The sequence below is a fragment of the Nelumbo nucifera genome, chromosome 7 (genome assembly GCF_055504915.1).
Source record: "Nelumbo nucifera cultivar China Antique chromosome 7, China Antique-T2T, whole genome shotgun sequence".
NCBI lineage: Eukaryota > Viridiplantae > Streptophyta > Magnoliopsida > Proteales > Nelumbonaceae > Nelumbo > Nelumbo nucifera.
In genome coordinates, this window is record NC_142655.1 from 7,274,866 (window position 1) to 7,299,848 (window position 24,983).

General features: G+C 34.7%; 1 pseudogene across 1 annotated transcript; it reads left to right on the top strand.

Annotated features, from left to right (window-relative positions):
* The first annotated feature begins 14,367 nt into the window (after positions 1 to 14,367).
* LOC104589956 (phospholipase A1-Igamma3, chloroplastic pseudogene) lies at positions 14,368 to 16,459 on the top strand (annotated as a pseudogene). Its single transcript, XR_016078723.1, has one exon. The product of XR_016078723.1 is annotated as a phospholipase A1-Igamma3, chloroplastic pseudogene (transcript).
* The last annotated feature ends 8,524 nt before the right edge of the window (positions 16,460 to 24,983 follow it).

The following is a 24,983-nucleotide window of genomic DNA, read 5'->3' on the forward strand; positions in this document are numbered from 1 at the left end:
AAGCCCGGCTCGGCCCGCATATATTTGAACTTACACATTTTCTGTATAATGTATACATGCTATTTTACACTATATTATATATTATATATATAAATATTATAACATGACATGTATAATTTATATTATATAATGTATAAAATAAATTTATATGCATGTTATGTCATTTAATATATGGATATGTGATGTTTTATATATGAGTGCCATTGGCCCGGAATATGGTCAGGTCCGTATAGACCTGGGTTAGGGCTTATGCTTCAGGCCCGAAATCCCGGGCGGGGGCCGGGCCCAGGCCGAAGCTATAGCCCTTATCATAAGTGCAAAGCCCGGCCCGACCCATGATCACCCCTACTAAAGATTCCGAGGAAAGGTTCCATTCCTAGAATATGAGAGAGAGAGAGAGAGAGAGAGAGTTAGAGTAATGGGCGGGAATGGTCTTGTTGGTGGGATTTTAACGAGGGGCAATTCGGTGAAAAAAAGTTTGACTTTTTCTCCCACTAATTGTTTTTGCAATTTGTTTTAAAACATATCTGATTTTGTTAATATGTAAAACTTTATTAATTTTTTTTTTTGTAAAATTCCCTTAAATATATTGCAATTATTTTTGTGTTTTTGATAATTTTTTAAAGTTATAACACGACTTCATGATTTAATCTCTTTTTTTTTTGTTTTTGAAACAATATATAAAATTTTATTTAGTTATTAACTTTTGATATTTAAAGTATTTAAAAATTATATATTTACAATATTATTTAATTAATTAAATAATACTATTATGTAAATGTTAAAATATTAATTATTTATAAATTTAATAATCCATAAAATTATAATTTATACTATTATTACATAATATTGTTATTAAATTTGTAAAATATAAAATTATTATTAATTCAAATATTATGAAATCTATTATAATTATTTTTCTACCCTTAATACCTTTTTTGAATTTATTGCATAATTTTGTTATTTTAATGATTTAAAATTTAGTTATGATAAATATTTAATTATTTAAATATTTCAATGATATGTAAAATATTTACTTTTTTGTTATTTAAATTTTATTTATTTTAAAGTTATTACATAATATCAAATATTTTGTTATACAATTATTTAGCTATTTTTAATATTTTGTTATTTAAAATATTTAGTTATTAAATTGAATAATCCATAAAAGTATAAATTATATTGCTTTTACATAATTTCATTATGAATTTCATAAAAAATATAAAGTTATTAATAATATGAATATTATTAAATCTATTATAATTGTAATTTGTGTTTTTAATAAATATTTTAAAGTTATTACATAATTTCATTATAATATTTAAATAATTGTTAAAATTTTTAATTGAAACTTTCTTTAGATTGATATAGATGAATAGTAGGGAAGAGGATAAATAGGAATTAGAGATAATTTAGGAGATAAATTGGACTTAGAGATAGTTAGAGATAATTTAGGACAAAGTGGGGGATAGTTAGTTTCCTAATAAAAATGAGAAGAAAAGGGAGATCTAGCAGGCTCAGGTGGCAACTCCATGGGCTTCTAAAGGCAATTTTGAACCCCCTCTACAATTGCTCTGTTGGGGTAATGGTGCAATGAGAGCCATCTGACATGGCATGTTCTACTTTAGTATATACTAGCAGGGGCCTGTGCGATGCACGGGATGGGGCACTCCTCCCTGTCCCTCACCCCCGTCCGTAGTCAAGACACTCTACCCCATCCCTACCCCATCCACGGTGGTGGGGCGGGTTCGAGGCAAGGCACCCATTCCCTGTTAAGGATGGCAATCCCCAAATTTTCCCCATCCCGAGGCAACCACCTAAAAATAATTTAATTTGTGGATATTTTACAAATAGGATATATGATTTGATAGATATGATCCCACATTTGGAGGTCTTTTAGGAATTGGATTATGACAATTTGGGGGCATTTTGTAGATGGAATTGTGGGATCCTAGGATTATAAGAATATGAGGAAAACTTAGAGATATTTGAAAAATCAATATGAAATATAATGATATTTTACTAATTTAGCATTGGGTTTGGGGAATTATATGCAAACCCCATCCCTGATTTGGAGCAAAATATTTTCTCCATCCCCACCCTGTCTCTTCCCCATCCCTATTTAAAATTTGAGAAAACTTGCCCCGTTCGGGGTGGGGCAAGGTAGGCCCTAGTTTTATAGTGAAAATTGACATCCCTACATTTCTAATAATTTTCTATAACTAATTAACTAACAATAAATTATAATATTTTATGATAATTTCCAAAAATCATTGAAATTGTTGTTAATTAGAAAAAATGTATGGTAAATTAGTTATTTACAATAACAATAAATTAATGTGAATTAATGTAAATTATTTACTTTTTAAGCAAAAATTATTTACTATTAATCAAAGTGATGTAATTATAGTAAATTAATGTAGTTATGATAAATAACATTAATTTTAACTAAAAGTAAATAATTTTTTGTTCATTAATTTAAAACCAAGTATGGTTTAAGTCAACCAAGTGGTCTAGATAGGTGTGGATAGATTTAATAATTTCCTAAATTATTTCATAATTACTTATTAAAACAATAATAATGGATTTCTGTTTAAATAAATCTGAAACAATTTCTGATAGATTAATTTCCTAATTTAATTTTCCTAAAATTTTTAATAATTATTAAGTTGAATAATAATAATGGACTATTATTTAAATAGTTTTGGAGAATATTTTTTTGTAGATTTTTTTCCTAATTTTATAATTATTATTAATTTAAAAATTTATGGATTATTAGTTAAATATAAAATAATTATAATCCCTTTTTAATTTTGTAAAATAAAAAATTATTATTAATTCAAAAGTTATGAAATCTATTATAATTATTATTCTACTCTTAAGAAAATTTATAAAATTTATTACATAATTTTGTTGTTTTAACTATTCAAAATCTAGTTATGTTAAATAATTCATTACTTAAATATTTAAATAATATTTAAAATATTTAATCTTTTTTTGTTATTCAAATTTTATTATGTAATTTTAAATATTTTGTTACATAATGATTTAGCTATTTTTAATATTTTGTTATTTAATAAATTTTTATTTATGTTTTTAAAATATTATTTAGTTATTAAATTGAATAATCCATAACATTAAAATTTATATTGTTATTAGATAATTTCATTATGAATTTCATAAAAATATAAATTTATTAATAATATGAATATTATTAAACCTATTATAATTATTTTTTGTGTTTTTAATAAATATTTTAAAGTTATCACATAATTTCATTATAATTTTCAAATAATTGTTAAATGTTTTAATTGAAACTTTCTTTAGATATATAGATAAAAAGTGGGGGATAGGATAAATAGGAATTAGGGAGAGATAGAGATAATTTAGGAGAAAGTTGGGGTTGGTTAGTTTCCTAATAAAAAGAAAGGAAAAAAAAAGAGAGATAAGCCATGTTAGGTGGCAATACCTAATACTTCTAGAGGGAATCTTGCACCCAAATATTTTCTTCAAAGAAAATATATATAGACTAGTATATATATAGACTAGCGGGGACTCATGTGATAATTTCTTCAAAGAAATTAAAACTTAATAATATAAATAGAATTTGAAATAGTGGAAATTATTTGAGAGCAAATAATTGATAAAAATAACAAACATAAATATTTTTAATAAAATAAATAATTTAATAATTTAACAATTTATTCTAATTTGATAACTCAAAATTTAATATAAATAATTTCATTAAAACATGAATAAGTTTTTGAATTTTCTAAAAAACAAGTTCATTTAAAAAATTATTGTGAATGGTGTTTAAATCAGATTGAATCTAACTTGTGAAAGAGGTTGGATACGTTATCAGTCAAAGTGTAGATGTAGTGAGGGGAAGCCTGATTTGGAGAAGTGAAACGAACATGAAGAAAAAGAACCACAAAAATCGAACATTAGTGGCTATACATCCAAATCGGAGGCAAAAGAAGCATATCTAACAATATCTGGACTTACTGTTGAAGATGAAGCTATGATGGTGAATTTCTAGGTTCAGATCTGAGTCCAATTGCAATGAGGAAGGCAGGAGCTCACATCTAGATATAGATTTAAGAAATCTTGAAGACACAGAAGTCACCGACGACAAATATCAGACATCAATAGCAACCATTGTCGTCGGACTTCGATTGAGGTCTGTATAAAGTTGTGATGATGAACGCAATTGGTTGGCTTGTTTCCCAGGATTGCTTAAGAGAGCAAAATTTGCTTGGAAAAAATAGAAGTAACCTTTGTCTCAATATCAATGCATTTTTTGACAAAACTGCATATTTGTACCAATCTTCAACACATTTTTACACTCTTTCCAAATGCTTGTAAATCCGGGGATGCATATTTGTGCTGAACTGGAATTTACACCTCTTCCAAACGGAGCCTTGGGCTCAGTTTGGAAACAGTACAAATGCAAATATGTACAGCATAAATACATACAAAATATAAGGTTTTGCATTTTACATATTTGCATTAGTACTCCTTCCAAACTCAGCCTTAGGCTTAATTTGGAAAGAGTACAAATACAAATACATATTTGTATTTGTACTCCTTCTAAACTGAGCCTTAGGCCACGTTTGTTTGGGGTGGAGAATCAAACCAGGGTAATTTTACACCCCGGTTTGATTTTACACATGTTTGGAAAGAGTGTAATTTTACACCGTAAATCAGTGTAAAACTCATTTTTAATTTTTTTTTACACCGATAATTGATGTAAAATATATATCAAAATTGTCTGTGTAAAACTAACGTCTCTTTCTTATCGTTTTTTCTCTCGCTGGCACCGATGCGTCTCCGTCAAACATTTAGAAGGAAAACCCAACAGCGGTAGTGGTAGTTTGAGATTTCTCTCTCATAGGGCGGATCTGAATGTTAACCCAGGGTGGCAGCAGCAAAACCTAGTTGCAACGGCAATATGAGATTTCTCTCTCCCAAGGCAGCAATGGCAAAACCCAGTTGTAGCGGTAGTATGAGATTTCTCTCTCCCAAGGCGGCAACAACAAAACCCAGTTGCAGCGGCAATATGAGATTTCTCTCTCCCTGGGCGGATCTAAACCTAGGGCGGCAGCGGCAAAACCCAGTTGCAGCGGCAGTATGAGATTTCTCTCTCTAGCTCTCTCTCTCTCCTCCTTCTCTCTTCTTCTTCTTCTCCCCCCCCCCCATTTTTTTCTTTCTCTGTTCCATCACCGCCGCTGCAACCAGTTGCAGCGGCAAATCTGTGAACCCACCTCCGACCTTTCTCTCTCTATCTATCTCTGTTTCGTTCTCTCTCTTCCTCTCTTCTCCTCCTCCTTTTTCTTCTTCTTCTTCCTTTGCTTCCCTCCTCCTTCTATGTTGACTACAGTAGCTCCCATCTCAGGTTTCGTTAGTAGATCCCAGCTCACCGAATTTACACCTTGACAACCAACCATAGTCGGTGTAAATTTTCAAAATCTATCGATCCCAATTTCCATCAACAACTAAACCGATTCACATTTCCCATTGGTATAAAACTGAATTTACACCTAAAACAAATGCAGCCTTAAGAATAGAGATTCTAACAAAAATTGCTTAAAAATAAGCAAATAATATTTTAATTTTTTTTCAGGTTAATATTCTTTAGGGATAGAGGCTCCTTTATTATGAGTTAAGCAGCTGAGCTGAGGTACTTATCCTCGCCAGGAGTTTTGGCCTCTCTAGCATGAGCCACCATATTATCTTTCCTATTTACATACCAAAAAGATATAGAATTGAAGTTCGGAAAACAAAGGCAAGATAAAGTATGTGTTTGGTTCCGTGGGCGTTTATAGATGGGTGTTTATTACTTTAAAGATTTATTTGAAAAACTTTAAACATTTCTTGCTTTTGTTGTTTGGTTGGGAACTACTTTAAATGTTTCTTATTTTACACCTCAGATTAAAACCCCATAAAATTTGCCACATAAACATTTCATTTCAGGAATCGCTAGGGCATTGGGAGAAACAAAAATTCTACATTTCCCCAATTGCCTCATGCACATAAATCCAAGCATTTACATTTTTTAGTGTTTATTTGATAATTATTGAAACCAAATAGTGGTTTCATGCACAATAAACGTGCTTATGTGACAGTTTTTAAATAATCTCCCACAGAACCAAATATAGCCAAAATATTATCCATAAGATCCAAACATTTATAGGAAAAATTAAAAGATGACCCTTGAAGCATTGACACAGCTATCTGAGAATCATATTTTATCAAGACCCTAGAAAAACCCTATGATCCATAGCAAACAAAATAGCTTTAATTTATATATGACAAAAAACTCCAAATCCACAACTCCACCAATTAGATATGGTCCATCTGCAGTAGCAGTGAACGCACCTTCACTAGAAAAACAGATCAACTCAAAAGAATGCATGTTGGTAACTTAGTATTGTAGAAATATTGAGCTCATCTGTGATAAAATTTTCTGGAACTTGTTCCCCTTCTCCTGGAATTATTTATTTCTACTAGTAAATAGAATCCTAGATGCTAATTGTATAAAGTGGTTACAAAAGTTAATATTTAATTTTTATATGAAGATCTATGATTCTTGGGTTCACCCTTGGTCCATTTTTATTTTTACCCTTTTCCCCTTTTTTATGCCCAATTAACAAACAAAACTGGAATTGAGGTATGTTGAATGAGCTCATCTTCAATTGGGCTATGTTGAAATATGTTGGAATAGACTCCCTTTTGTATAGGTAATAAGATAAATAAATCATTGTTTTGATCTTTGAAATATTGTTTTTCTAGAAGACCTAAAGCTTAGAGGGGATGTTCCCACAAGTGGACCCACTAAGTGGACTCCCACCTGTTATCCTAAACTTTGGCATACATTACATGTAGACCTGGCAAAAAGTTCACCCAACCCGCAAATCTAATCCAATCCGACCTGAAACAATAGGGTTAGGGTCTCATATTTAGCTATCTGAATTTGAGAATGATCCGACCCAATCAAATCTTGAAAAAACTGGGTTTTGGGTTGGGTTATGGGTCAAACCGTCAACCTGATTGTTAGGTCTAATTGGGACTATTTATGTATCGTTAGAATCTTTCTCTCTTTCATCTTTACCATTTAGTCTTTACTCGTTATCGTTTGCTCTTTGAATTGTTGAATGTTCAAGTTCTTTTATTTTATGTTTGGAATTTAAGCTTAAATCCTTTAATTTTAACATTTTTCATGTATTTTTTTTTTATTTTTTTAAATTTCTATTATTTTTAGAGACGACCCGAATTGACCCATGGGTCAACCCTAATCCGAACAATTAATGTTAGGGTCTAACATGTGCTGACCCAACCCAAAATTCAACCCGACCTGAAATCAACCTGCAAAGTATTGACCCAATCCGAACCCGACCCACCCAACCAAATTGCTAGGTCTTTTACATGTATGGTCTTATCCAGTTTGGCTTAACTTCCACAATGAAAACTCTTGAAATTAGATACTTGACGATCTGTCCATATCTTCCGCTTACATAAGGCCCAACCCAACATTCCAAGCCCAGCCTAACCCCAAGTGAGAGCGCGAACCTGCTAGCCAAATCTGCCACAAGTCAAGGGAAACTTACTCACTATTGTATAAATAAAAGGAAAGGAACTTATTAAAAATCCTTAAATACAGATGCATACAAAATTATATGGAAAGAGATTGCCTAATGGAGTCAAGTAGGAAGTTTTCCTAGACAATCTAAGTGTATCTCTGCCATGTGGAGGGATGATGTGGCTGATCCAAACCGTTCATGAGATGACTGACCCTCTTTTGATTGGCCACCTGACTGGTCTTACTTCCAACGTCAGTCTTACAAATCCGGATTTTCTCATTAGAGCGCCTCCAACAGCACAGTGCAGCCGTGCATTAGAAACATCTCTCCATAAATGACAATAATGTGTTGTGCAGTTGGAGTGGGGAGCAAAACCAAGTTTCCAGCCTTGCACCCTACTTTATAGTGATCTTGATTTATATTTGTTGCTCAACCTCAGTTAACATCTTTTTTTTTTTTCCTTTAAATTTGGAGTTCAAATCATCTCCCACAAGATTGCCCCCCACAACATCTCACGCACAGCACACTCCCGCCATGTATTGGGAATATCTCCCGAATCTCGATGATGACATCATCATTTCTTATATTATCATTGGGAGATGTTCCCAATGCATGACAGGATGTCCTGTGGGACGTTGTGGGGGGCTGATTTGATCTCTTAAATTTGACAATCACAGGTATAATTTCAGACATAGGCTGGGCCACCAATGGGTTAGTACGGCCTGTCTGGTATTGTAACCGGGCCATGCCAAGCTTTGGGGTCCAAGCCCATGGACCAATACGGTATAACATGATAAATATATAAACAGTTGTATACATTTTATTATAATTTTTTCAATTTTATTTTATTATTTTATATATAAAATTCTTCATCGGAGTAAATCCCCAAAATTTTTCTATTCCAAGACAATCACTTAAAAATAATCTAATTTGTGAATATTTAAAAAATAAGATTATAGGAATTTAGGAGTATTTTAGGTATTGGATTATGATAATTTAAGGATACTTTTGAAATGAAATTATGAAATCCTAAAGTTTTAAAAATTAAAAAAAAAATTAGAGATATTTTAAAAATCAATATTAAATCTAAAGTTATTTTACTAATTTATCATTAAATTTAGAATGGGGTTTGGAACCTCAATTAATGATACCTAATGGGACCCATTACCAGAAACTGAAATGGAACCCAATACCGGAAACTGAAATGCTTGCCAATACCAGCTCGTTCAACCCGGATGGTTGAACTACTGACTCCACAAGCGGAGACAGACGAAATTGGTTCCATTGATGGATGGGTTGATTTGAAAACATTGCTTTAATCATTAGATTAGAATCAACTCTATAAAAACGTGAGAAAGATAGGTACCAGAAAAATAAGCTTTGACAAATCAAAACCCCTGTAAACCATCAAAGTTAATTTTACTTGTATTGCCTAAGAATGGCAGTTTCAGAGTTGCCATCTTAGAGGAGGGCACTTGGGAGTTGGGAGCATGACGTTTTCCTCGGGAATTGTTTGATCGCTCGGTTCTACCTACAGCTAGTGTCCAGAAGTTTTCCTCACTTGTGCGATTGAAGCAGAGGGAACTCTGCATTCGAGCAAAACTTGGCTGGAGTGTCAGTGGACCGGTTTTGAATTGGATCCGTTTAGTCCAAAATCAATTTAGACAGATTAGATGGACCATATTGGATTGAATCAATCTGGTCCAAAATATTTATTAGATTGGGTTGGATTTGGTTCATTCGTTATATATTTATATTGGATTAAGTTGAATTAAGTCAATATCTGGTCCATTATTATAAGATAAGAATATAGGTGTCAATGAACCAGGTTTGGGTTGGAACCAATCTAAATCAAAGCAAATTTAAATAGATTGGATGGTCCAGACATTAAATTGGACTAGTCCAGAATGGCCCAAAATATTCATTGGATTGGATTGGATCTGGTCCATTTATAATGGATTCACATTGGACTAGATCAAATTGGACCAAATCCAGTCCAATTGACACCCCTACCTACAGGTTGCTTGGTGGATTTGGATGTTTGGAGTTCCCCTCCATGCTTGGTGTCCGACTGCTTTTAAGGCTGCGTTTGGAAACGATGCAAATGGAGTATAAATCTCAGTTCAGGGTAAATTTTCACTCTGATTCACTTTTGCTTGTGTTTGGCAACATTACATTTACGCATTGACAAATGACAGAAAATACATTTTAAAATGCATATTTACATTGATAATAAGATACAAAAGTACATCAATAAAAAAGAATTAAATTTGCATTCAAGTGGGCTTTTTATAAAAAAAGACATATGCTTTATTGGAATTAGTGTTTGCATCCATTACAGCTAAGAGTAGATAAATTTGTCAATGCAAAACTAATCCAAATTTATAATTTATATGGACCGTTTTACACTCTACATATTTACATTCACACTTATTTGCATCGTTTCCAAACGCAGCCTAAAGAAATTAATAGGTGATGCAATAGGGGGTTTAATGGTTGTAGACCAGGATAATCTGTTTTGACGCACTGTTAACATGGTTCTAAAAAGGTTCCGGACCTAGTTGCCAACCAAACAGCCCTACATGCGTGTAGGAGGCTTTGTGTCTTAAAAATAATCCTTGAAAGTGATGCAGAGTACTTATTCCATTTTGAAGCTGCAGGGAGAGGGATGTTCTGTATCATCTCTTATTATCTTTCATCCTGAAAGATGTTCTGAATCATTTTAAGCTTCACAGTACTACAGCTATGCGACTATATATATAGTTCCACAAATCGGGGTGGTAATGAATCCCCTCACCTCGTTGTAATAAAAGTGGGAAACATTACCAAGGAGAATGGATTCACAAATCTCTGGAATGGTCAATAGATGCTCTCGTTAAAGATTTGGAAGATTTTTTGTACAAGATGCTGGTAGGTGGTAGCTGATACTGTTTTTTACCCCTCCTATTTCCTGTTAGAATCATGCATTCTTTATTAATCCCTATCTCCATAGCTAAATCAGTTCACCTATACCCTCACCTTCCATAAAAAGATAAACAAATAAATAAATAAATAAAAGGATGAATTTGCTGGTTGGCCCAACTTCTTCATCCAATAATGACCCTACCAACCTTATAGTGAGCATCCATTTTCAGTCACACATAGTGCAAGCGAAATTTTCTAATTTCATCAATCTGTGACAGCAAAAATAATATAAGAAGGGTGCATGCACGCCTTATTTAGGTATAGCTAGCTAGTCATGACAACTGGGAAAATGAATATAATGTTGATTTTATTTAATTTTAATCTTAATATATATATATATATATATAGAAGATAATTTTTTAAAACCTATACATAGAAACACATTACTGCAACATAAATAGATAAAAGTATGTTGTCCCGTCTCATATCACCAATGCAAAATGCTTTCAATCTGAGGTGACAAATTATAGACAATCGGGTAATAGCTTCTGAAGTTCTTGACTCTATAAAGAAAAAGAAAGACAAACAAGGGTTATTTATTTTGAAATTAGACCTTAGCAAGGCATATGATAAATGGAGTGGCCTTTTTTGATGCATGCACTATGGTTAAGAGGATTTTCTGAACAATTTTGTGATTTGATCTTGAACTGTATTTCTACTGATTATTTTTCTGTCCTGTTGAATGGGATTCCCTCTTAGCCATTTCAACCTCATCAAGGATTATGCCAAGGTTGTCATCTTTTACCTTATTTATTTATTTTGTGTGATAATGTTTTATCCAAACTATTATAACGGGACCTTGAAGATGGACAGTTGCATGGGGTTAAACTTGGGACAAGTGGAATTGTGCTTAACCACATAATGTATGCTGATGATATTCTAATTTTTGGAAGGAGAACTATGTAAGAACTCAGCCGAATTAAGGAAATTCTAGACATGTTTTGTTCTTGGTTAGGTCAACAAATCAGTTATGATAAATCATCCATCTATTTTTAGCTCTAATGTCCATAGATGTTATCGCTGAATGTTAACATCCTTTCTCGGGTTAAAACAATGAGGGGTAACGGACTATATTTGGGTTGTAGTCTTCATGACATTAAGATTTGTAAAGATGATGGTTCAAGGGTGATTGAAAAGGTCAAATCAAGATTGGAAGGATGGAAAGGCTGTTGTTTTTCTCATGTAGGTAAGGCAGTTTTGCTTCATAGTGCAGTGTCTACTCTCCCTACATACATCATGGCCACAAAATTGCTCACATCTTCCCATTGTCAGCAACTTACATCTTTGACCCGCAATTTTTGGTAGGGCTTTTCTGATGATAAGAAACATTTATATTTGCACAAATGGATTGATATTACTACACCTAAATTGACAGAAGGTTTAGGTTTTAAAGATTTCCATCGTCTCAATATTTCCCTTGTCTCTATATTATGCTAGAGATTTTTTACTGAGTATTCACATCTATGGGTAAAGGTTTTGGAGTCCAAATACCTTCAAGAAAAGAATTTGTGGACCATTTCTTCCAAAAGCACAATGACTTACATTTGAACGAGTATGCTTAAATGCAGAACTTATCTTAAGCGTGGTTGTCAATGGTGTATTGGGAACGGTTGGTCTATAGATGCCTTGGCTGATCCTTGGTTGCCTAAACCTTGGACTCCTCCTAGAACCAATATTTCTCTACCTCATGAGATGCCTGTACTACGTGTGGCATATTTTATTGACCCTCACACTAGATCTTGGGTGCATGAACAAGTTTCTCAGTTTTTTAATCCCTCTACGATGCAACTCATAAAGACCTTACCTCTACCAACAAATGTGGAGGACATTGATGACAAGCTAGTTTGGACACTTGCTCCTCATGGGAGGTTTACAACGTCTTCCATATACACTCTCTTATGATCTGATGTTGCATACTATTCTAATGCATGTTATGCTTTTGGCACAGTAATGTGGAAGAGCTTTTGGCATATTAAACATTTGCCACTATGGGTACAATTCTTTCTTTGGAGATGCTTAACGAATGCCATTCCTAGCACTGGTCGATTGGCTAACTATATTACTGGAATTGACCCTACTTGTCACTTATGTGGCACTACTATTGAAACCATTCACCATCTATTTTTTGGTTGTTCAATGACCAGATCAGTTTGGTTTGCTTCATGTTTGAACCTAAAAGTTGACGAACATATAGATTGGAGTCTACAGGATTGGCTATTTAATTGTTTGAACTTGACTCTCCTTTTAATGAAAGCCAGTTATCATATTTTACTATTGGAAGCATTTTCATGTGGCAAATATGGAAATCTAGATGCAAAACAATCATGAAAAATTGACCTTTTGAATCTATGACAGTTATCTTCAAGGCCTAGTCTCAACTGGAGGAGATTCGATGCTTTATATTGATTAATGTGGATATTTCTAATACTATCATCTCAAGGCTGAATGACTCCTCCCACTTTTGGCAGAAACCTATCCCTCCTATGCATAAAATCAACTTTGATGGTGCTTTGTCGTCATTATATGGGGCTTTAGGTGTTGTGATCTGTGATCACTCAGGAGCTTTTATTTATGGCAAATCCATTAAAGTTCCTAAAGCTTCCCCAGAAGAATTAGAAGTTAAATTTGCTCATGCGGCCCTTTTGTTTGCTTTAGAATTGGGGCTCTCTTCCATCATTCTTGAGAGAGATTCTACAATTGTGACTACAAGTCTGTTAGAGTTTGGCTCTCACGCTCCTTAGCAGATTCACATATTGATCACAGATTGCAGACTTTTTATTAGATAATTCTCTCACTGCTCAATAAATTGGGTTGCACGTACTGGTAATGTAGCCGCTCATATATTGGCTACACATGCCCTAACTGTTAACCACATGCATACGTGGTCTATGTGTCCATGGCTGTTCATTCGCGAGTCTAATTAAAATAAGATTGTAATCAATTTTAGTATGAAAGCATTCACGAGTCCTAATTGCTTGCTGGTGATACTTCAGGGACAGTTCATTCATTATTGTTTGTATATATTATTGATCACTTTCGTATTTATAACCATAGACCAGTACTCAAGTAGTTAAAAGGGACAACACAGATTGCTTCAGCTTGAAACCAAATTTTTGGGATCAAAATCAAATAAGCCATATGTTTGGGTCCACCCAAATAAACAGGAATATAATTGAATAGAATCACATTTTGAATACGGGTTAATTTGAATGCCATTGAGAATGATAGAATCTGGACCCAACCTGCCTCCAAGCCTATAACTAGTCACCACTACTGCCACTGGGGTTCAAGTTGTTGCTCATGATCAAGTGCATGTGCCTTTCCTCTCTTCACCTTTTCAATGTAGAAATGGGAACCTCTCAATAGTGGCCACCGTATACTTCTTCAACGCCCGTGCAATGAGAGAAAGAGACAGAGAGAGAGAGACAAACAGCTTTGGTATCCCACGTATTTACCTAACACCACATTCATTCATTCAAATTCTCAAGGCTGTGTTTGGTCACAATGTAAATAAATTTAGGTAGTTGGAAATGATTAATTAGGTGTAAATTCTGATTTATTTTTGTTTCAAATTTTACCTTATTTTGTTTATAATTGCAATACAAATTAAAGTAAAACTAAACTTGAAACAGAATGAAGTAAAACCCAAAACAAAACTAAACTCAAATTTGCATTCTTTTCATTTTCACTTTTATGTATTTGTACTAATGCAAATAAAATTACACTGCAATCAAACATAGTTAATTTAATTTAACTGATTTTCTCGATTGTTCAGCATGCACCATGATGAAAGAAAGAAAGAAAAGATTTTTTTTTTGTTGTTTCTTCTCCTTTTTCATCGAGATCAAATCAGTCCCCCACTAGATTGCCCCCCACAACGTCCCACAGCACATCTCCACAGTGTATTGGAAACATCTCCCAATGATATATCAGAAATAATGATATAATCATCCGGAAATATTTCCAATACACGAGATGTTGTGGGGGACTGATTTGAACTCTTTTTCTTTTTCTTCTTACAAATATCAAACATGCATATCAGATGCCAAAAACTTTCTACTGAGAAAAAAAAGGCTTTGACAGTCAATCCCCACATTTCTACCTTTAAGCCCCTGGTCTTCCCCCTCCCCCTTCCCCAACCCCAACTGTTGTGAATCTACATAGATATTTGCTGTGAGTTTTCCTCATATATATAAAAAAATCAAGAATCCTCCAGAAAAAGTAAGTATCCTCACATGGCTTCTCCTTCTCTATCTTTTACTAAGCCAAAATGCTTCTTTCCATCTTTGCCAGGATGGAACCTCAGTCAAACCCCAAATCTTATCATTTCCAAGAAACCCATTTCACTGAAGCCAAGAACGTCACTAAAGTGCTCATCAGTTTCAAGTTTGACCTCCATCTCAGATGAGGAAATAGTCGTCGAGGAAGCTGAGAAGTTGGTCATGGAGGAAGAGAAGTCGCTGCGAGAAATTTGGCAGGAAATTCAAGGCTGTAACGACTGGGAAGGACTCTTAGACCCCACGAATCCTGTTCTTCGCAAGGAGATCATCCGGTACGGAGAATTCGCTCAAGCCTGCTACGATTCCTTCGACTTCGATCCTCGTTCCAAGTATTGCGGAACCTGTAAGTACCAAGGTGCCCATTTCTTCCAAAAGCTTTACATGACAAATCTGGGCTATCAAGTAAGCAGATACGTCTATGCAACCACGAACATCAACCTTCCAAACTTCTTCCAGAAGGCCAAGATTAGCAGCGTCTGGAGCCCCCACGCGAACTGGATGGGCTACGTCGCCGTCGCCACTGACGAGCAAGAGATTAAGCGTCTGGGGAGACGCGACATCCTTGTTGCATGGAGAGGCACTGTGACCTACCTCGAATGGATCCATGATCTGAAAGACATTCTTCATCCGGCTCGTTTCGGTGATGACCCATCAATCAAGATCGAATCGGGCTTCTTTGACTTGTACACGAAGAAAGAACACAAGTGCAATTACTGCTCATTCTCAGCCCGAGAGCAAATACTAGCTGAAATTAAGCGTTTGGTTGAGAGATACAAAGGAGAAGAGTTGAGTATTACAATCACAGGCCATAGCCTTGGAGCTGCTTTAGCATTACTAAGCGCTTATGACATTGCTGAGATGAAACTCAACATTGGAGACAGCGGGCACATTCAGGCTAGAATTCCGATCACGGTGTTCTCCTTCGCCGGACCCCGAGTCGGAAATCTGAAGTTCAAGGAGAGATGCGACGAACTCGGTGTTAAGGTTCTTAGAGTGATCAACGTGCACGATAAGGTGCCTACTGTGCCAGGAGTCATTGCAAATGAGAAATTTCAGTTTCAGAAATACATGGAAGAGGTGATGTCGTTCCCTTGGAGTTATGCACACGTGGGGTTGGAACTTGCTTTGGATCATACGCATTCACCGTTTCTGAAGCCCACATTCGATCTGTTTTGTGCACACAATCTCGAAGTTCATCTGCATCTCGTCGACGGCTATCACGGCAAGGAACGACGCTTCTGCTTGGCAACCAAGAGAGACATCGCTCTTGTTAACAAGAGCTGTGACTTCTTAAGGGTAGACTACGGCGTTCCGCCTTTTTGGCGGCAGGACGAGAACAAGGGGATGGTAAGGACAACCGACGGTCGGTGGATCTTACCGGAGAGACCCAGGATGGAGGCTCATCCGCCCGACACGGCCCACCACGTTGAACAAGTCCTCAAGGTTTTCAAGTCATCGGCGGAGGCATCTTTAATTTGATGTTAACAGCCAAATAACTGCTTATTTATCACTACCTAGAAACTAGAATGAGACGTCTCATCTGAACTTCGTAGTATTTATCTTGTTCGTATTATCAAGATATGTAATGGACCCCAACCATGAATTCCCAACAAATCTCACCCTGGTTTGGTTTGAAGTCTATTTCAACTGTGCCGAAGTTGGTCAGTTAGGCTTAACAGAGAACGGGCTCATAAATGGTTTAGTATTAAAGTCTAAATCGTAGACCTTAAATTCCATGCATCAAAAACCAGTTTGAAATGCTGGAACGACTGGTTAAGCCAAGTGAAGAGATAGGGCTGAGCAATTAAAGCATTGATTTAACAGAACCATTCTGCCCATCTAAGATCTGACAAAACCAATTGCCGAATAGGTTCTATATCATTACGGAATGTTTATCTTCAGTGACTGTCTAGAACTCATTTGTAAAAGAGTTCAGCTATGGTGGATTCGATCTAATGCTGCATGTAAGTCTGCTTACTGATCTATAGATTAATTTACACTGGACAAATTATACTTTGATGTATTTTTGCAAATGTAGTTTAACCAGATATGTTAACCATCATCTTCTTCCATTGGGACCCCTCAGTTCCACTAATTGCCCTTTATTTAATAAACATTTTGTACAGCATCTCCTTTGCAAAAATGAAAAAGTAGTTGTTGAAAAACGTTTTTTTAATGTTTTTGCGACAGCTAGGAGACATTAATTAAACACCATATAATAAGCTGAATATTGAAAAAATGCCTAAAGCCCTAGGGGAACATCCAAAGACATTTCCCCACATTCCAAAAATAAAAAAAAAGGTTTCTTTAATAAACAGTTTAACCAAACAATTTTATTTTTGGGTCACTTTTAAGTTTTGTATTTTTTTCCATAATGGATAAAGACAATTATTCTTTTCTTATTTTTTATTAATATAAAATATTGAAGATATACCCAAATGTTTTCTATAAAACTCTATATTTTTTATATATTTTTAATTTTAATTTATTATTTAATAATGAAATCAGTTGTTAACATACTTGAACCCAAATGTTGAATTGTTGATCCACCACCAAATAGGAAATCAATTTCATTTTTGGGCCGGTTTTAAATTTTGTATTTCATTTTCATCATTAATTTATAAATTCTTACCCACTATTGGGGTAGAAGAACAATTTTGTTCCTAGGCTGGTTTTAAAAAGCATAGGTTTCATATTGATAAAGTTATTGAATTCAAACCTAATTAGTAGAATTTATTGGTGAGAAAAAAATGGAAAATACCTTAAATATGAGATTTAATGAGAGACAACAATACTTAATATCTTAATCTTAATCATAAAACTTGATGAGAGTGAATTGAATGTGGTGAAAAGTAGTAGCAGGGGGTAAGTTAGTCAGCTGGTAAATTGACCACCATGATTCCCACATTCATTTGTCACTATATTGGGTCTCATGGTAATCAAAGATTTCAGAGAGTATCAATTATACAAGTAACTAATACCCTCCTACAAGGTGGATAAGCAATTTACCCGCGCGCCAATAACACTCTCTCACTTCTGCCTCTCTCTTTACCTAATTAACTTGTATTGCACAAGAACATTGGAACCTCACTTACCCGGGCAAGTATTACCTACGAAGCACTTGCCCGGGTAAGCATACTTACCCAGGTAAGTGAAAACAAACGGGGCATAAATCTTTTGTTAGTCATTAGTGGTCAAATTATCCCCCTCTCTAGTTGAAGATATTAAGCTTCTTCTTAATTGTTTGTTGATGAACGGAGTCAGCCTTGCTGCTACTTTGAAAAGAAATAGTTCAATTACTCTCACAATTACATAGGGATTAAATTTAATGTAAAATTATTTTAGTTAAAAAAATTCACATATTATATTATAATCCATACTAATAGAACATGCATGACACCAACATATAATAAAACTAAGGAAAACTTATCTTTTTATTATTATATTAAAACTGCCTTTAAAAAATAAAAACAATTCGTGCAGAAAGTAGAATACATCCTCAACTTTAAGCTGACACTTTTGATCATAATGTCATATCAAAACCCACAATCTGTTCCATTAAGTGATCAATTTAATATCCATCAAGCATCCAAATAGAGTAAAAAGAGCAACGCTGGATTCAGTCCTTACAAAATCTATCCTCAGACCGTTCTCAAGTGTTGTGAGAACAAATTTTGTGAGGACTGAATTTGGATTCATTAGAGAACAGCCTTTTTGGATTAATAGAACTTTGACTGTTTTAGTCAAACTTACAGCTTCCGGTTATGAATTTTAATTTAAACTATTTTTGAAATATTTTGTTTAAGTTTTCTGAAGTTGATCAGGGTGCTTTAGGTCAGATAATTAGGAGTTTGTTGCTATTGGGTAAATCTTTCTATTTTGGAAACTTACACTTTGAGTTGAACTAAAAGTTTGGAGCCTTTAGTTGAATGAAGTTCTAAGTTTTTAATTATGTTTTTATTTCATGTAGCAGTAACTTGCGTACATTATTGCTTGGAGGGTAAAAAACTATAAGATGATAATTCCTATCTCATTTTTCTTTATGTCTAGTATAATTGATTTCTTCTGATGCTTTTAAATAATAGATTTAAAAGCAAGCTATAGAAGATGGAAAAGAGTTTTGGACCATGATTTTAAAAAATGACCTGGAAATAGAATCGTTTTGGCCACCGATTTCTGAGTTGACGGTTCGAATGGATGGTCTATTCTGATAAAAAAAATTAAAAATAAAAAAACATTGAATGGGTAAAATGGGTCAACAGGTCGACTGTCTGAATTAACGGATCGTTGACTAATTCAACAGTTTTTGGCCAGGGACTGGATTTGGGGTAAAATGAAACCGATTGCCTGAATGGTTTCCGGGCAACCGACTATCCGGGTCAATGGCAGTTCGAAAACCATGCTTTGAACCATGTTGAGATGATGGGCTGGCTTTCCTTGGTATCAAAGCCCACATTGACCAATTGGTCTAGTATTCAATCTCCCATCTTTATTATAATTAATTAAATTTCAGGATAAGATAGTGTTAGAAATAAAAGAAACCTCACCTAATAGTTTAAACTTTTTCAAAACCCGCAATAAAGTGACACATTGCTTATACGACGATAGAAATTTAAGAGGCTTAAGATCACTAATTACTTTTTGATAATTTAACCAAAATTAACCATACTAAAAAATATTAAGTATTTAACTCCCATGCTTCCCATTAGATCTAAGCCTTGCTCTACTCCCCAGCCTGTTTATAATGATCTGATGAAAAGTGAAAATTTATTTGTAGATTTTTATATTATTAAAATAAGAGAAAAATCTAATTTTTAAGATCCAGAGCCTAGATATAACCATACTGAGTTTGTTTGCTTTATCTAAATTTCATGATAAATTAATTTATCATGAACTTTAGAGGATAAGAGGACCATGTACAACACTGCCCATATATATATAATTGAGATATGACTTAGAAGATGATGAGGTGATGATGATGATGTCTTTTCCCTTGTCATTGTGTGAAATTACTGTACAGAGAAAACACATGGCATTTGATGGGATTGAAGGAGTCTCAAAGCTAAGACACATTTTACATGGAGCATTTAATCCATAGATATTGAAACCTGAAAGGTTACTGCATTTGCTAGCTTAAGGTCTCCAAGATCCAGCTTACGGTCTCTCTCTCTCTTTCTCTCCAATGCTGTCTTTCTCTCTCTTACTTTTATTTTACTTTTATTTGTTGCAACAGGCTTTTGAAGATCATGCTCAATGTTGGAGTAAAAAAAATAGGAGAGGGATTGAGCAATCGAAGGCTAGCGATGCTATCTTTTTCATCGATCGTCCAAACACATAAGAGTTTAAAATGAGTATAAAGTCGGTTTGCTTTTTACACTCAGAAATCTAACTATTCTTAAATTTCATGGTGTAGTTTTGTATTTACACCGCAAACAAATACAGCCTTATGTTTTAAACTTTTAATGAAAATTTGGGATTCTTTTGTTACCCCAAGAAATGCTCAAACATCAAAAAAATTGTATGATTTTACTTTTATAAAAACAAAACAGTATGCATTTTTCTGATAGGAGAGGGATTGAGCAATCGAAGGCTAGCGATGCTATCTTTTTCATCGATCATCCAAACACATAAGAGTGTAAAATGAGTATAAAGTCGGTTTGCTTTTTACACTCAGAAATCTAACCGTTGTTAAATTTCATGGTGTAGTTTTGTATTTACACCGCAAACAAACGCAGCCTTATGTTTTAAACTTTTAATGAAAATTTGAGATTCTTTTGTTGCCCCAAGAAATGCCCAAACATAAAAAAATTGTATGATTTTACTTTTATAAAAACAAAAACAGTATGCATTTTTCTGATGTGACAATTGTTTATATTTTGTAAAGCAAAAATCATAATATATTGGCAAAGTGCTCAAGTAGTAACACACCACTACGAATATCATGGAATTGAATCATATGCAAGTATGCAAGTGCATATACTGATTATTGCATCAACTACTGAGTGAGTGATGCATCCAATATCCAAAAGTATCTTTCAATTGGGTGCATCCTTTTCTTTTCTTTCTTTTGGAAATAATTTCTTTGCCCATTTTATTCCACCTTTCCCTAGGCCACTTGATCGAAAACAAAAGTGAAGGTTGACTTAATCTCCTTTATTGTGAATTAATAAATAGGTTCTTTCAAAAGCAAATTACATTTGCTTCTTGGTAAATTCCACCAGTATCCTTGGGGTTAATGAAAATTTATCATTGTTAATAAATTACTACTAGGGGTCATCATTAAATTGAAAGAATGGTAGGATCCATCTAGCAGATGCAAAAAAGGTTGCAGAATGGGTGGGCAAATTTCAAAAATTTTCCTATCTTCTTCCAACTGGGAATCATATTCCCTAAATTTAGAATACAATATTCAAGGATCCTACTTGAACCATAATCGAACCAGATCTGAGTCAAAAAGAAAAATGGAGGATTATACCTGATCCGGAGAAGCAGTATCTCCCAAAGTTGGTGTTCACGCCCAAAGAGGACACCAAGATCCGCTCCTACTGAAGATGGCACAGTTGTATGTGAAATAGAACCAGCAGAGTGTCCTACACACTGGATCCTTCGCAAGAATCATCTGGAAACTCTGAGCACCAGATCTTTTCAACCTTTTCTGCAAAGTTGAGGTCAAGAAACAATTTCTTGATTTCTTTCTTTTTCAAAGATCGAATCTTGTAAGAAATGATGGCGGCGGTTGGAGGAGAACTCCTAGGACGAAAATGGCTGAATAGCTTCTCTTCTCTCTGGAGTCTGTATGAAATCTGATCTCAATTCGTAGGAAGCTTTCTTACTTACTACCCCTGTTCGAAATCTGATGTTTTTCTCTTAGGGTTTCTCCTCTTTTCTTCTTGATTAAGAAACCTCCTAATTAGGAGTTATCCCAATCCAAATCAGTATTTGGATAAGGGATTATCTTAATCCTATCTACAGATTAAGTTAGCTTACTCCTGATCTTATCAGGAGGTTACCAGATTCAAATCTGATTTGAATTTGGTCTCCCAAAGTAGATAAGATTAAAGGCCCAACCCTTTTACTAACATTAATCTCAGATTCACCCCATAGATGGGTGATCATATCAGCCCAGCTCGAAATGGACTTTTGGCCCATTAAGTGTTTAGTGCTTGACTACTTTCCAATCTACTGCCTAGTTGGGCTTCTTTGTATGGCGTGGGACCCAAGCATTGATCTACACACCAACCACATGGGTTCGGCCCAGCCTTTATTACAAGGCCCAGCCGAATTCACTAAAAAAACCCAGTGAACCCCTGAGCCCATCATATGGACCCTATGGGCCCAACACTTACATTAAGTGGTCCCTGGGCCAAGCCATCTTATAAAAACCTAAGGATTGTGGGCAGGTGCAAGATTAGCCCATCATGTATTATCCTAAATGGTCTTACACTTAACCTCTCAGTCCTTAATGATCAAGCACTGCCCGACAAGAGATGACCTCTCCCTCGGCTGCAAGGAATAGTGCCGCAATCTCTACTCACATGGATCCCAGGAATTAAAACCATTTGCAAATACTTTGAAACCGTACATATATAAATTTTGCAAAACAAAATTCCAACGATTGAAATCAACTGCCGGCAATTTGGTTTCCATCAAAGAGAGTGCATTTCCGATCATTACCTTTGTTCGACAAAGGGGCTGATCTTGTCACTATGATCACCCACTCAGATGAATTCTCAGACTGTCCCAACATACCCAGGTTTTGATCCCCGCTAAGGATTTCATTGATTGGCATATCAAAGACAACCCGATCCGACACCTAGTGAAGTGTCATAATCGAGTCTAGGGGTCAGGTGTAACTTTCCAGTTTTGCCCATCTGTCTCCAAGGTCCAGGGCAATACTGGAAATCTGGTCAAATTCAAGGATTCAAGTAATCTCATACTACATGTGCCTTGGGTCTTACCCTGGTGGCCGAGACAGGCCATCCCAACACTTGGTGGCACACCAGTACCAGCCTTGGTAGGATAAATCTCCCCAGACTTATCCAATGACTGTGAACATTTAAAACTAACACGAATCTCTATAAGTGTCCAGTTTTAGGGTCTTACACAGAGTTATACCAAACAACATGAATCAAACATGCACTTTATTTATTTACACTAAATATCAAACGTACATCAAACCGGATTGAAGCTAAGGGCATACAAAACTGTCTAACATAAATTATCATAGATGAAAAAATTATGATGCCAAAAGACATGATATAGGAAGGCCTTTGACTGATTATCGCTTTTATAGTGCTGGTTGATTGGTTATAAGTTCTTGCATGGGTTTTGGTATCATAGTCAAAGGCCAGAGGTTATTTAATGATTTTTTTGAAATTTCGATGTATTAACATCCTAAAATTTTTTAATTTTTCGGCATTCAATAGTAAAAGTATTGGTGCCAAATGAATTTGGATTGGCTCCTGACAGCACATTATAGCTGTGGATTGGGAACATCTTTCCATGAATGATAATATACAAATACGGGAGATGTTCCTAATATATAGCTGCAATGTCCCGTGGGGTTCGTGTGGAGAGTAGACCCAAAAGATAGGGAAAATGGTTATTCTCCCCTCTCTAGGCTTCATCTTCTATGGTGTCACAAGATAATAGTCAGTGGGAAATGAAACTAAAATTGCATTGAAAGGGCCTTGTCAAGTTGTCCATAAAAAAAGATTAGAGCAGTTGGGTTACCCCAAATCAAAGTCTTCTTCATGTTTCATCAATGCCCATGCACACAAGGAGATGCAAAATGGGTGTGGCCATATCAAACTAAATCACCCGTGGTGTGGCGTGCCCGAATCATTTTTTAGGTTGAAAGTAAAATCATTTATATGATATTTGTATGGAGTCATAACATCATATAGGAAAGTAAAATCAATGGGAAAAATGAAAAAGAAATTATATTTATTTTAATAATTGCTATATTATCATAATTAATAATTATTATAAGAAAAAACTATTATACAAAGGGTTCAATTTGGAAATCAATAGGGGGTAGAGCATTTAATCATTGAAGGGATTCCAAGGTGGCGGTGGGTTGACTAATAAAACCACGATGACACTATATCCTGCTATAAGAATGAAATTAAAAAAATTTAATTGGCTGACAAGAAATATGTTGGTTTATATACATTGGGTGGGGAGATTGGCAAATGTTTTGGCTGATGTATTGGCCAAGCAAGGGATAAATAGGGAAGAATTGTTTCGGACTCGACTGTAATTTATGTAATTTATTACTAGTTTACTTGTGAGCTGTTGGGACTTGGGAGAAGCGGCAGTTCACGCCTCTCCATGGGATGTTGTATGAAGCTAAAATTCTAAATCAAATTCTGAATTAATAAAATTTCTATTATTCATAATAAAATTATTACTGTCTGCGCGATTTGGTTGGCAAATTTGGGTTTTGACATCAGTTTGGGGGGGGGGGGGGGGGGGGGGGAGAGAGAGAGAGAGAGTTTGTGACTTATTGTATTTTAGTAATTTATTTTAAACAATAACTACGTGTGAGAAATGAGGAGGTTGTGTGAGCATTGAGGAGAGAACTTTTGTCTCCCTCTTTTTTATGTATTTGTAATCTCCTTATGTTGTTATTTTTTCAACTTAATTATTAAAATATAATAAGTCAACAAGAAAACCAGGTCTTAATTTTCTCTAATAAAATTCATCATTACTCCCTTTAATATGATTATTAACTCTCTCCTATTGTTGATTTTTTTTTTTTTTTTCATACAATCTCCTATTGCCAATGTTTATCTCCACTAATTCCTCCTTTCCTCCTCTCAACCCCCTTAGCTCTTTCTAATAAAGTAGAGGTATAAATTAGATGGACTGGATCAGGTTAAGAACCAAACCAATACTAACCTTAAACATGAAACCGAACTGATGTCCAAATTAACCCAAATTTGTCAACCCAAACCTAATCAAAATTCCATTTAATCTATGCAATGCATGGGTTTACTTGCTAGTAATTAATATAGATATAGATGGCCGTGTTTCTAATAACCTGGCTTGATTGTGGGTCACATCTTTATATAGGCCTAACTCCTAAGGATTCTATGAACTAACGGTTACTTACAAGCTAAGACTGTAAATTGACTCCATTGCATTGCCCAACCCG